General features: G+C 38.8%; 1 protein-coding gene across 3 annotated transcripts in view; it reads left to right on the top strand.

Moving 5' to 3' along the window:
* KLHL29 (kelch like family member 29) overlaps positions 1-12,410 on the top strand; it is an 850,651-nt gene that overhangs the window by 673,549 nt on the left and 164,692 nt on the right. The gene's annotated exons all lie outside the window — the stretch shown is intronic.

Raw genomic sequence — 12,410 nt, 5'->3', positions numbered from 1 at the left:
CACTAAGAACCTCATTATTGTAAGTAGATTTAGCATGTAATGCATATTTATTTATATTTAGTGGCTTAGGTGAGATTGGTGTTCGCAGTGTACTGTCGTCATCTTCTTGTGTGCTCTACACAGTTTGACACTGTCAGCACTGATTGGACAGTGTCAGACTATGACTGGACACGCCCTAATAAAAAATGGAAATGGTACCACCCAGTTGTCAATTTGGTAACACAGTTCCAGGAGGAATAACAGAGGAATGGGACAATACAGAGTTCTTTAAAAAAAAAGTTGCCCCATCATTGTTTTTCTTTGGGGAATACAAGTATTTACTAAAATAGAAACGTCAGAAGAGCAGACCAAGGGTCCCACTGGCTAATGCCTTAGTGGTCAGTCCACCCCTGGTCGGGATGTTAGGTGTAGTAGTACAGTACATGGAACATAATACACTATAGCAATGTGACTTCAAACTGCAGTACGATAGTCAGGCCATTCTGAATCTAAAATAACTGGATATATAAGACAATAGAACAGAACTGTGTGTAGTAAAACTTTATAGGACTGTTCTTTTAATGCCAAATTTACATGACCAGAGGAAAATGGAAGAGGTCCGCAGACTGAGCACACGCTGGCCTCAATATATTTATTTTACACAAAGACAAATAGTAACTGGAATGAAGAGACTGGACTCCTGTGGCCTTTTTTTTCATTAAAAAATGTCTTCTCGTGTTCTCTGCAGATATTGCTCTTAGCTTAGAATGAGGAATTTGGGAGTAAATCTAACCCTGGTTCAATCTTCTAAATTGTTTAAAAAAGTCATTTCATATAACAAAGACAACGTTACATCACTGCGCATGGGGGACACGACAAATGTGCTGAAATAAGTGTCGAATTTACTTTCATAGATGCCGTGTTTGTAGGGATTGGATATTTCATATGAAATGTAAGGATTTGCTTACACCACTTGTTTTCCGGTAATTATTTGGCAGCATTCCGTAATAATATTTTTTTTATTTTGCATAATGGCAGCCTTCATGGTGGTCTATGAGGAGATTGTATCGGTAGTGTTGCTCCTAGCAACCTCTTGTTTTGAATTTTTGGGAATCTTAGAAACGTATTGGTTGCTATGGGGAACAACACTGTTCTTCTTTGTACTTCTATTATACTTGATCCTAATATATTTTAAAATCTGCTATTTTTATTCCAAATCAAAAGGAATTACATTTTAAATTTCCATTTTTTTTTCTCTCTAGGCCACAATTTCTGTGCTGTTTCCGACAAAATGGTTCACAATGAATTCATCTGTATAAACTGCAAATAGAAATCATTCAGGCCTAAATGGGGCAATACTTAAAAGTTTACTTGGCGGATATAATAAATTATTTAAAATGCAAAATAAAAAATAAAATCTGTAAATGTCAACATCCAACTCTGCAGGCCCAGGCCTTAAAGGGGTTGTCTGGAATTAGAAAACATGGTTCCCTTCATTGAAGACCATAGGTTTTAAGCATACAGCTAAGCAGGCATGCTCAATTGGCTATGTCACAAAGGTCTGTGGACGTAACAACCCTTTGGCGACATGTGACATAACTGAACGGCACAGCCGCCAAGGGGGAGTATGAAGCAGACTCGCAGGCTCCATACTGGGCAGGTGTGCACTGTATCATACCATTTAGACCCGCGTTTAATAGCGAGTGCGGCATATAAGCCATTAGAAAGAGATGAAGCGCCCCCCTACGCCAGCCCAACCGATGGTTGTCATGGCGGCGGCCTGGGGACCTAATGAAGGCCCCAAGGTTCGCCATCTTTCTACTCTTATTTAGCCCTTATTAAGGAGCCAGCAAATAGCACAGTACACTGCAGTACAGAGGTATTGTGCCATGCAGAGTATTGTACCCGTAATCAAACAATCGCTTGTTCAAGTCTCCTAGGGGGACTAAAAAGAAAAGGAACACAGTTAAAAATAAAATTTTTAATAATGTACAAAAAATAAAAAAGTTTAAAAGTCCCCAATATAAAATAGAAAAAGTAAACATAATTGGTGTTGCCACGTCCGTAAAGGTCTGAACTATTGTTATTTTACCCGGCGTATAAGCGCCATAGGAACAAAAAAAATAAAAATGCCAGAATTGCTGTTTTTTCGTCACCTAGTTTTCCAATCAAAATGGATTAAAAAGTGATAAAAAAGTCATGTGTCTCAAAATGATACCAATAAAAACTAAAGCTCGCCCCACAAAAAACAAGCCCACCACGCCATCGATGGAAAAATAAACAAGTTGTGGCTCTCAGAATATGAAAGACGAAAAATGGTGTATCCAGCACTCTTGTAAAAAAATAGGTTTTATTTGGTCATTTTAAAAAACAAAACGATTAAAATTATAAACCCGGGACAACGCTTACGCATTTCAAACCTCTAGGGTTCTTAATCATTTGCTCTCAGAATATGGCGATACAAAATAATTTTTCTTGTTTTTCAACAAATCTTTGTTAAAGTATTAAATCATTAAAAAACTATATAAATTTGGTATCTCCGTAATTGTATTGACCCGCAGAATAAAATTAACATGTAGTATTTACCGCACTGTGAACGCAGTAACAACAAAACCCCCAAAACAATGGAGGAATCACATTTACTTTCCATTTCTACCCAATAGTTTTGTTTTTTTTTTCCGTTTCCAAGTGCATTATACAGTACTTTAAATGGTGATGTTAACCATTACAACTCATTAAAAAAAAAAAAAAAAAAAGCCCATACGGCTATGTTGATAAAAAAAAAAACTAAAAAGTTATGGCTTTTGGAGGGCGAGGAGAAAAAAATCAAAAAGGAAAAAACAAAAAATGGCTGCAGCGCCGAGAGTTTAAGGACAGATTCCCACACTATGTTTTATTGCAGCTTTCTAAATCATCCTATATGTAAATGTTGCTGCATATTATCCGGGGGCGCAGTCGTTCCCCGTTCACGCCGCTGTTACAAGAAAGTAGTAATTGACTAGATTACACTTACGGAAAACAGTTCTGAAAGACTTTTAATTAGAGGCGCTAATTGTCTGTAACCCTTTTAATGCGGCAATATTCCTTCTCATGGCGCATCTTTTTTCATGAAATATTTTTTCCCGTAGCTCCTTGCTTACTTTACGGGATTTCATACGAACTCTGCCCCCTTAAAAGCTTGATGCCTATCACAAAGACATAGTAATGCATTTATCCCGGCGATAGAAAGCAGGGAGACGGTTCAGGTTACAACAAAATCAAATACTAGGAAGAGATTATGTCGATTCCTGGATAAAGTGTTTAAAAAAATTAATATTATTGAGTGGTCTGAAAATTTTCTGAAGAGATGTGAGTGATTTGTATCCAGCTCTGCTATAACTAGTTGTAGTGTCAAGGAACAATTGTGTCAGGGGCTTGTAGGAATGTAACTGGGGTCTTCCTTTCATTGTTGAACTCAACACCGCTGTCTACAGCAAAGGCGATTATACAGGAAATATGCAATTTAAGGTAAAAAAGTAAAATAAAAAAGTAAAAAAACAACAAATAAACAGGACAGCTGTCCTAATACATTGTTTGCCATCCCCAAAAAAATATCTATGATAAATTATCTAGTGATATGGGAGTGGGCATGTGCCAGGGTATTACTTGGCAGATACAAGAGTCTCGGAAGGTGGAGTAGTAATTCCTATGGGAGAAGTAATGGTGGCAAGGGCATGGCATCGAGGCAGTCCAACGTGGCTGATACGAGAAAGGAGAAGGGGCCCATTCCAGATTGGTCCCCCCATTTTAATGTAAATGAGATGGGGTTGCCAGAACCTCCTGTTGTGGATGGTTAGGAGATGTCAGGTAGCCCCTGAAAGTAACCTGATTTTTATATTTGCTATTGAATAGGGGCCATGTTGGTCGTCACCCAACTTTTCCGGAAGCCAATATAACTAACACAATTTTTAATAACTTGAAAGAAGAGAACAATGTACAGACTATATTTACTGATATATTTTTTTTATGGGTGATGCCCTTTGAAGTGGACATTGACTAGTAATATGATTACACCGACAGGACCATCAAAGCTAGCATCAAGGAAAAGAAAAACAGTAGAGTTTCCGGGGCAACCAATTAAAAATTTGCAATTATTTTCTAACTTTCCCTTGCAAAATAACATCTTGAAGCTGATTCGTTGCTAAGAACACCCATGTTTAAGATGCAGAAGATAAAAAGAACTCCCACCGTGATAATATTTTAACATTGATTTAAACAACAGGACAGAATAAAAGTAATGGCCATAAGATTCAAATTTTCTATACATTTTTTGGTCCTAGAGTTTGCTCTCAAGCACCAAATATAAACTTCTACTTACTAGGGGGAGTTTCCTATCTGAGCTATTAGAGTCTACGGACCCACCTTCTTTTTTTTTTAGCCCTCCAGGCCAGGGTCGGCCTTAGGTTGATTGGCGCCCTGTGCTGGACTCTCTATTGCTGCCCTCCAATAACCAAAAATTAACCACATATATAGAAACACACATACTGGAACATACATACAGGCAGATGTTTAGACATACAGGCATATATACACACACACACACACACACACACACACACACACACACACACACACACAGGCACAGTACAGATAATGTAGTAGATGTAAGGCTTCATTCACATTTGCATCCGGGTCCCATTCTGACGTTTCTTCGGAGCTTCCCGTCAATGGTGACGGATCCAGTGCAAATAGTTTCTGTTTGTCTCAGTTGTGCAAGGGTTCCGTCATTTTGACAGAATGAATAGCGTAGTCGACTACATTTGCCATTTACTGCCCCTTTAACAATAAAGGGGCAACAAAATGGCAAATGGGCATCAAGGGGGCACTGAACAGAAGGACACTATAGGGGCAATAAGTGGCAAATGGGCACCAAGGTAGAAGCCATTTGCCATTATTGCCCTTTTTAGAGCCCAATCAGTGCCCCCATTCAACCAAAGCCCACAGTGACTGACCTGCAAGAACCGACAAACCACAGGTTACATCGAGACCACAACCTCAAGCCAGGAAATATTCTGCAAAAAGCAAAATAATATCACATCCCATTCATAGTGCATCAGCACAAGGGTTTCCATTAGAATTGACAGCTATGAATTTGTTAAGCAGGTTCCATCTGTCATGTTGAGGTGTCTGCTGCCAATCCTGTTATCTAGAGGGACATTGCCCTGAATAGTGAATTTAATGTAAGTAACTCAATTTCAATTATATTCTGTATTTAGCAGATACATATATAGCTGGCCTGGAGGAATGCAGCACATAATCCTGGCCCTTTAATAACTATAATTCTGTTAGTGCTGGAATTCTCTAGTGACTGGTATAGTGCCAAGGGACTGGCGCAGGGCAAATGTGGTGCCTATTTTCAAAAAGGGCTCTAGGTCTTCCCTGGGTAATTATAGACCAGTAAGCTTAACATCCATCGTGGGGAAAATGTTTGAGAGGCTATTGAGGGACTATATACAGGATTATGTGACAATAAATAGCATTATAAGTGACAGCCAGCATGGTTTTACAAAGGACAGAAGTTGTCAAACCAACCTGATCTGTTTTTATGAAGAGATGAGCAGAAGTCTAGACAGAGGGGCCGCTGTGGATTTAGTGTTTTTGGACTTTGCAAAGGCATTTGACACTGTCCCCCATAGACGTCTAATGGGTAAATTAAGGACTATAGGTTTAGAAAGTATAGTTTGTAATTGGATTGAGAATTGGCTCAAGGACCGTATCCAGAGAGTTGTGGTCAATGATTCCTACTCTGAATGGCCCCCGGTTATAAGTGGTGTACCCCAGGGTTCAGTGCTGGGACCCCTATTATTCAACTTATTTATTAATGATATAGAGGATGGGATTAATAGCACTATTTCTATTTTTGCAGATGACACCAAGCTATGTAGTAATGTTCAGTCTATGGAAGATGTTCGTGAATTGCAAGCGGATTTGGACACCTTGAGTGTTTGGGCATCCAGTTGGCAAATGAAGTTTAATGTAGATAAATGTAAAGTTATGCATCTGGGTACCAACAACCTGCATGCATCATATGTCCTAGGGGGAGCTACACTGGCGGATTCACTTGTTGAGAAGGATCTGGGTGTAATAATCTGCATGCATCATATGTCCTAGGGGGAGCTACACTGGGGGAGTCACTTGATGAGAAAGATCTGGGTGGTCAAAAATAGAGATTTTGCTGATACCCACACTTTTTTATATATACAAAGTGAGTTTTGGGGAACCACAATGGTGTATACCACCTGTTAAAGTTATTCTTTATTTTGGAGATAGGAAGAAGGGAAAAGAATTGTGGTTCCTATTAGAAATTGAAAACAATAAACTTTATTATTATATTTAGGTTAAAATAATTCTAAAAAATGTTCCTATATATTTTTCAATGTAGGTCAAATATAAGCAGTGCGGAAGACCCCTTATCCCGCACTTGAAGAACAAAATTTGTCTTTGTATACTCTATTATCTATGCTACTATCCTGCACCAACAAGGTTGGACTTTATTGCTTGCTGAGGTAAGTCAAAAATCTGATCACACTGGTTTGTTATATGCACTGTGAGAATCAGCATTTGCTGTCAGTCATTGAACATTGTATCAGTTTTTATGTGCACTGATAGTTACATTATTTTCTATTAGTAAATAGACTTTGTATCAACCTCTTGTTCTTGTGCACTGATTGTGTCACTTTAGGCTTGCTATTATATAGATATTATCAGTAGTTTAAGGTTCTCTTATGTTCAGTGAATGTATCAGCACTTGCTGTTAATTCATATTCATTAGGATGAACAGTGAATAGTAATATTTTATTGTGCTTAAAATATTATTAATATTACTATTCACTGTTCATCCTAATGAATATGAATTAACAGCAAGTGCTGATACATTCACTGAACATAAGAGAACCTTAAACTACTGATAATATCTATATAATAGCAAGCCTAAAGTGACACAATCAGTGCACAAGAACAAGAGGTTGATACAAAGTCTATTTACTAATAGAAAATAATGTAACTATCAGTGCACATAAAAACTGATACAATGTTCAATGACTGACAGCAAATGCTGATTCTCACAGTGCATATAACAAACCAGTGTGATCAGATTTTTGACTTACCTCAGCAAGCAATAAAGTCCAACCTTGTTGGTGCAGGATAGTAGCATAGATAATAGAGTATACAAAGACAAATTTTGTTCTTCAAGTGCGGGATAAGGGGTCTTCCGCACTGCTTATATTTGACCTACATTGAAAAATATATAGGAACATTTTTTAGAATTATTTTAACCTAAATATAATAATAAAGTTTATTGTTTTCAATTTCTAATAGGAACCACAATTCTTTTCCCTTCTTCCTATCTCCAAAATAAAGAAAGATCTGGGTGTACTTGTAAATCATAAACTCAATAACAGCATGCAATGTCAATCAGCTGCTTCAAAGGCCAGCAGGATATTGTCGTGTATTAAAAGGCATGGACTCGCGGGACAGGGATGTAATAATGCCACTTTACAAAGCATTAGTGAGGCCTCATCTAGAATATGCAGTCCAGTTCTGGGCTCCAGTTCATAGAAAGGATGCCCTGGAGTTAGAAAAAATACAAAGAAGAACAACAAAGCTAATAAGGGGCATGGAGAATCTAAGTTATGAGGAAAGATTAAAAGAACTAAACCTATTTAGCCTTGAAAAAAGACGACTAAGGGGGACATGATTAACTTATATAAATATATTAATGGCACATACAAAAAATATTGTGAAATCCTGTTCCATGTAAAACCCCCTCAAAAAACAAGGGGGCACTCCCTCCGTCTGGAGAAAAAAGGTTCAACCTGCAGAGGCGACAAGCCTTCTTTACTGTGAGAACGGTGAATTTATGGAATAGTCACCGCAGGAGCCGTCACAGCAGGGACAGTAGATGGCTTTAAAAAAGGCTTAGATAATTTCCTAGAACAAAAAAATATTAACTGCTATGTGTAGAAATTTTTACCCTCCCTTTTCCCGTCCCTTGGTTGACCTTGATGGACATGTGTCTGTTTTCAACCGTACTAAGTAACTATGTAACTATATAAGTCCGAGCACAGCAATAATGGAACGGGGGCTACTGGAATTTTTCGAGTGGGCTGATAAAGTCTCTGGGCTGGAGTCACAGCCACATATAAATAAGCCAGCTTCTGCCCTGTCATTCTGGTAGAACATGGGAACCATGTAGGGCTACCACCTGTTTTTGAAACAACCAGGATTTGGGATGTTCTCTTCAGTTTTTTTAGAGTACAGATATAATATAGCAGAACTGATGCTCTATAGCAGCTATCATAAAGCTTGTGGTGACTGGACCTGGTTCACATTGGTTCTATTCCCATAGGTCGTATGGAAACAGGACAGCATCTGAGGGCCCTAATCATGACCTAAACTTACATTATGGTGCCCGTTCTGGTATTATTTAGCAATAGCCCTGTTATGTGTTTTCTATATGGCACTATTATGTGTACACTGTATGGTACTAATATTTGACACAGTATGCTGATATTATTTAGGCAACATTTTTCCCTGGGGCCTCCAAAGACCCTTATACAGCCATGTACACTATACTCATACCCCGTGCCCTTTCTTCCTACAATGCATGGGTGAACTGTCATTTCACACTCCTGTCCCATAATGGGAGTGTATGATGACATGTACAGATGTAGCCAAGTTTATCTTGATTCTGATAACTTGCTGCAGCGTGATATCACACAACAAAAGCCATTGAAAAGGTCAAATCAAAGGTTCTTGACACTGTGTATTTAATGTGTTAAAAGTCAAGATAAAGATGGCTACATCTAGTACAAGGACTAGCTGGGAAGAGTATGATGGCAATGCAAGGATCACATTAGATGTGAGATAATTTTTTACATCGTTGTACATACAGCGTGTGTGCGTGTGCGCGCACGTGCGTATGTGTGTGTATGTATGTGTATGTATGTGTGTGTGTATGTGTGTGTGTTTTGTGTGTATGTGTGTGTGTATGTGTGTGTTTTTTTTGTGTGTGTGTGTGTGTGTGTGTGTGTGTGTGTGTGTGTGTGTGTGTGTGTGTGTGTGTATTTGTATGTGTGTTTTTTGTGTGTATGTATGTAGGCCTTTCTGTATGAATATTCATTACCGAGTAAATGCGTGCACCCGATACCGTCTAATTTTTCCTACTTTTTTTATTTCTTATTTTACACCTTGTCACAATAAACTGTTATAGCTTTAGCCAGATTAATAATTCAGCCGGCAAGAACAGCGTCATGGCTGGTATAGAAGAACCGAGACCAAAGACGTGCTCATTTCATTCCCTATTGTCGACGTGTGAAAATGTAGCCAGCTAGAAATCCAGAATGTTAACGGCAGTTCTTCTAGGATGTGGCAGACGTCTATACAGAGTTCAGGAAAGCGTTCTCTATGGTCGGCCATGTGCCTGAACAAAGATTTGTTAATATCCATATTTTTCCCAAATAACGTATTGCTTTTTTCCCCCCCTCTTTTTTTTTTCTCTTCGTTACCAAACTCTCTTACTATTTGTTTACTCTTTCAGGCCTATCCGGTCGTGACAGTCACAATAGCTCCCTATGCACTAATGCACACTTCCAAATGCAGGCAATATCTTGATTTTAAATGATTTAGCACTTTATGCAGGAAAACAGACTTGAAAACTCCTTAAGGATGGCTTCTGGCTTCGTGCGGGAGATCTGGGTGACTCCCTCCCTCTCCCCTCTCCTTGGCGCTCTAACCATTTGTCTGTCTATCTTGTCTCGTATTCCGTTTTCAAAGCTGTGTCACCGAGGTCTTTTCTTTTAGTGCCTAAAGGGAACAATATATTTTTAGAACAAAAACGCCTTTTTTAACATATAACCTTAGAAAAAAAGATCAAAAAGTCTGATGAAAGACGCCGTTTTATTTTATATATCTTCACGGTATATCAGAGCCTGTTTAAAGATCACAGGTCAAAGTGAGTCGAATCGGAAAAGAAAAGCTAAAAGTAGATCACTTTCTCTTCCTATCATACAGCCTAGAGCTGCCAAAGCACCTTCATGCGCCAGCCGGGGGCCGAGATGTGTCCCCTTGTAGTGCTTTGCTGTTAGTTTGATTGATTTGCTATCTTTTATGCTTTCTTTATATTTCTCACAGCGGCACAGGCTTCTTTTATATATACTTTTTTGTTCTTCTTTCAACTTGGTCAAACTTTAGGTTAGTACAAATCCACAGACTTTAGGCGAAGGGAACGCCAAGAGAGATTAAAAAAAAAAATGGAATTTAAGTAACACATGAAGCATAATATAAATTAACCCTAAAAGTAAAAAGGAAAATAAATTGGAATCTAATTTTTTTAATTGTGTGAAAGGGTTGGGTGGTGGCTGTCCCTTTAGCGTTATCTGATATTGATCCTTTTCTACCCTATGAGCGTTTGGTGTAAAATTTCGAGCCTTTTATTGATTGGAAAGGTTCCAAAGTTCCCCCTTAAATCCGCAGTTCTTGACCAATTATCAAATTGGGTTGTGTATGGCAGATTACGTCACCTCTAGTTTTTGGGACTCATCTATTAAAAAGTCTAAAAATAAAAACTGGCCTTATTGCCCATAGCGACCAATGAATAATGTACTGTGATTTGTTGATATGGGCAACAAGGCCAGTTTTTCTCTCGATGGCCTTAATAAATTGTGCCCATAGTGTTTCCTACAGCTATTCTTAATTTGTTCTTTCTGCTAGTAGGAAAATGCTTGTTGTCGGTATTCCCTAAACATTTTACATTCAACACCATAATGTCTATTCACTTTGGAGCATTCAATTTGTTAAAGGTCTTCTCCACTTAAACTTAGTTTCAAAAAATTCGAATTATCATGGCAGTGAGAGAGGAAGGCATAGCGAAAATAAATTCCAAGTCCTGACAAGACTTTTTGCCCCTTCTCTGCCCGAGTTTCAGTGGCAATTCTGCCTTGAAGACTTGTATCGTTTGATCCAAACTGGTTGCTATGGACTCCCTATTTGACAACCTCATTGAAAAACTGTGGTTGTTAGGCAATGTATCCCTAGCAACCAGACTTTTAGACATGTCTCAGCTGATTAGCTGAAAACTGGATTGGGACGGTGTTGTTAGCAGAGAATGGGAAAAGACGCTTGCAATCTACACCATGCCATTCATTTTCTGATTCTCGGTGATCAATCATAGTTTTTTTTTTAAATAAATTAAAAATAAAATGAAAACGTTTACCTTTAAGGCTTAAAGGGGTTGTCCCACAATTGACGATTGTCACCTATTCACAGGATAGGTCAAAATTGTCTGATCACTCGGATCCCCACCATTGGACCCCCACCATTGGACCCCCACCAATGAGAATGAGGTTACCAAACCCCCAGATCCTCATCACTGAAACCCTGCAGTGAGGAGGAGCTTGAGCGGAGAAGCAGTAGAACAGGTGCCCCCCCCCCCACTCCATTCAACATCGATAGGACTGACGGAAACAGTCGAGCGCTGTACTCTGCTGTTTCAGTCATTCCCATAGACCTTAAATGGAGCGACAGTGCCCATGCTCAACCGTTGCTTCATTCATTGTCCTCCTCACTGCGGTCGAGCACTGAGAAGGAACAAGGTGTTTAGGGCCCCTGTTCTTGTAATCGGTGGGAGTCCCAGTGGTGGGGCCCCCAGCTATTAGACAATCATCACCCAGATAACTGTCCGTTCTGGGATAAACCCTTTAAGGATCCTATTGAGAAAGCAATAAACATTAATAAAATAATTACAATGGCCTCCATTTTTTTTAATGAAACTTTTTTTGTGTGTTTAATTCATTTGCCACATCCTATTTACAAGTATTTCTTTAGACATCAAACATTTGGTGCTAATAACACAAAGAAACAGCGAAGTGTTTTGTGTTCATATTGTTAATTGTCAATTTTCTATTCCTATCAGCAAAATTAGTCATCGGTTCATGGGCCGCGGGGCTAATGATAGGCTGTATGATAGGCTGTAACTCTCAACAGCCAATCAACTGTCAGCTTTTTAAAAGACATGTAATAAAACTGATTTTTGATTGGTTGTCGTAAGATAAAGAGAAATGAAATAGAATGGAACTAAAAAAAAAAATGTAACAAATAAATCCTTGAGTTCATTCTGTTCGGCCATTTTTTACTTATAAGTGTTTTTCCTTTGTGTTTTTCAAAAAGTGACGGCAGGAAATGACCGCCATTACAGCCCCTATAGGGGTTATCATTTTTTCCTAGACTCCTGAATAGGGGCAAACAAAGTACCAATTTATTAATATAGGGCAGAGTTCCTGCTAGGGGCAAGATTCTGTTTTCTGCCCTATCCCTGTACCTAAAACCCCCGATCAAGGCACAGTGGTTGGTGCTCTCTCTGGCACCCAGCAGGCGGGGCAAATGCCCAGCTAGCC

The sequence above is a fragment of the Rhinoderma darwinii genome, chromosome 4, assembly GCF_050947455.1.
Source record: "Rhinoderma darwinii isolate aRhiDar2 chromosome 4, aRhiDar2.hap1, whole genome shotgun sequence".
NCBI lineage: Eukaryota > Metazoa > Chordata > Amphibia > Anura > Rhinodermatidae > Rhinoderma > Rhinoderma darwinii.
The sequence above is the reverse complement of the archived record's forward strand: the minus strand, read 5'-3'. Positions and strand labels throughout refer to the sequence as shown.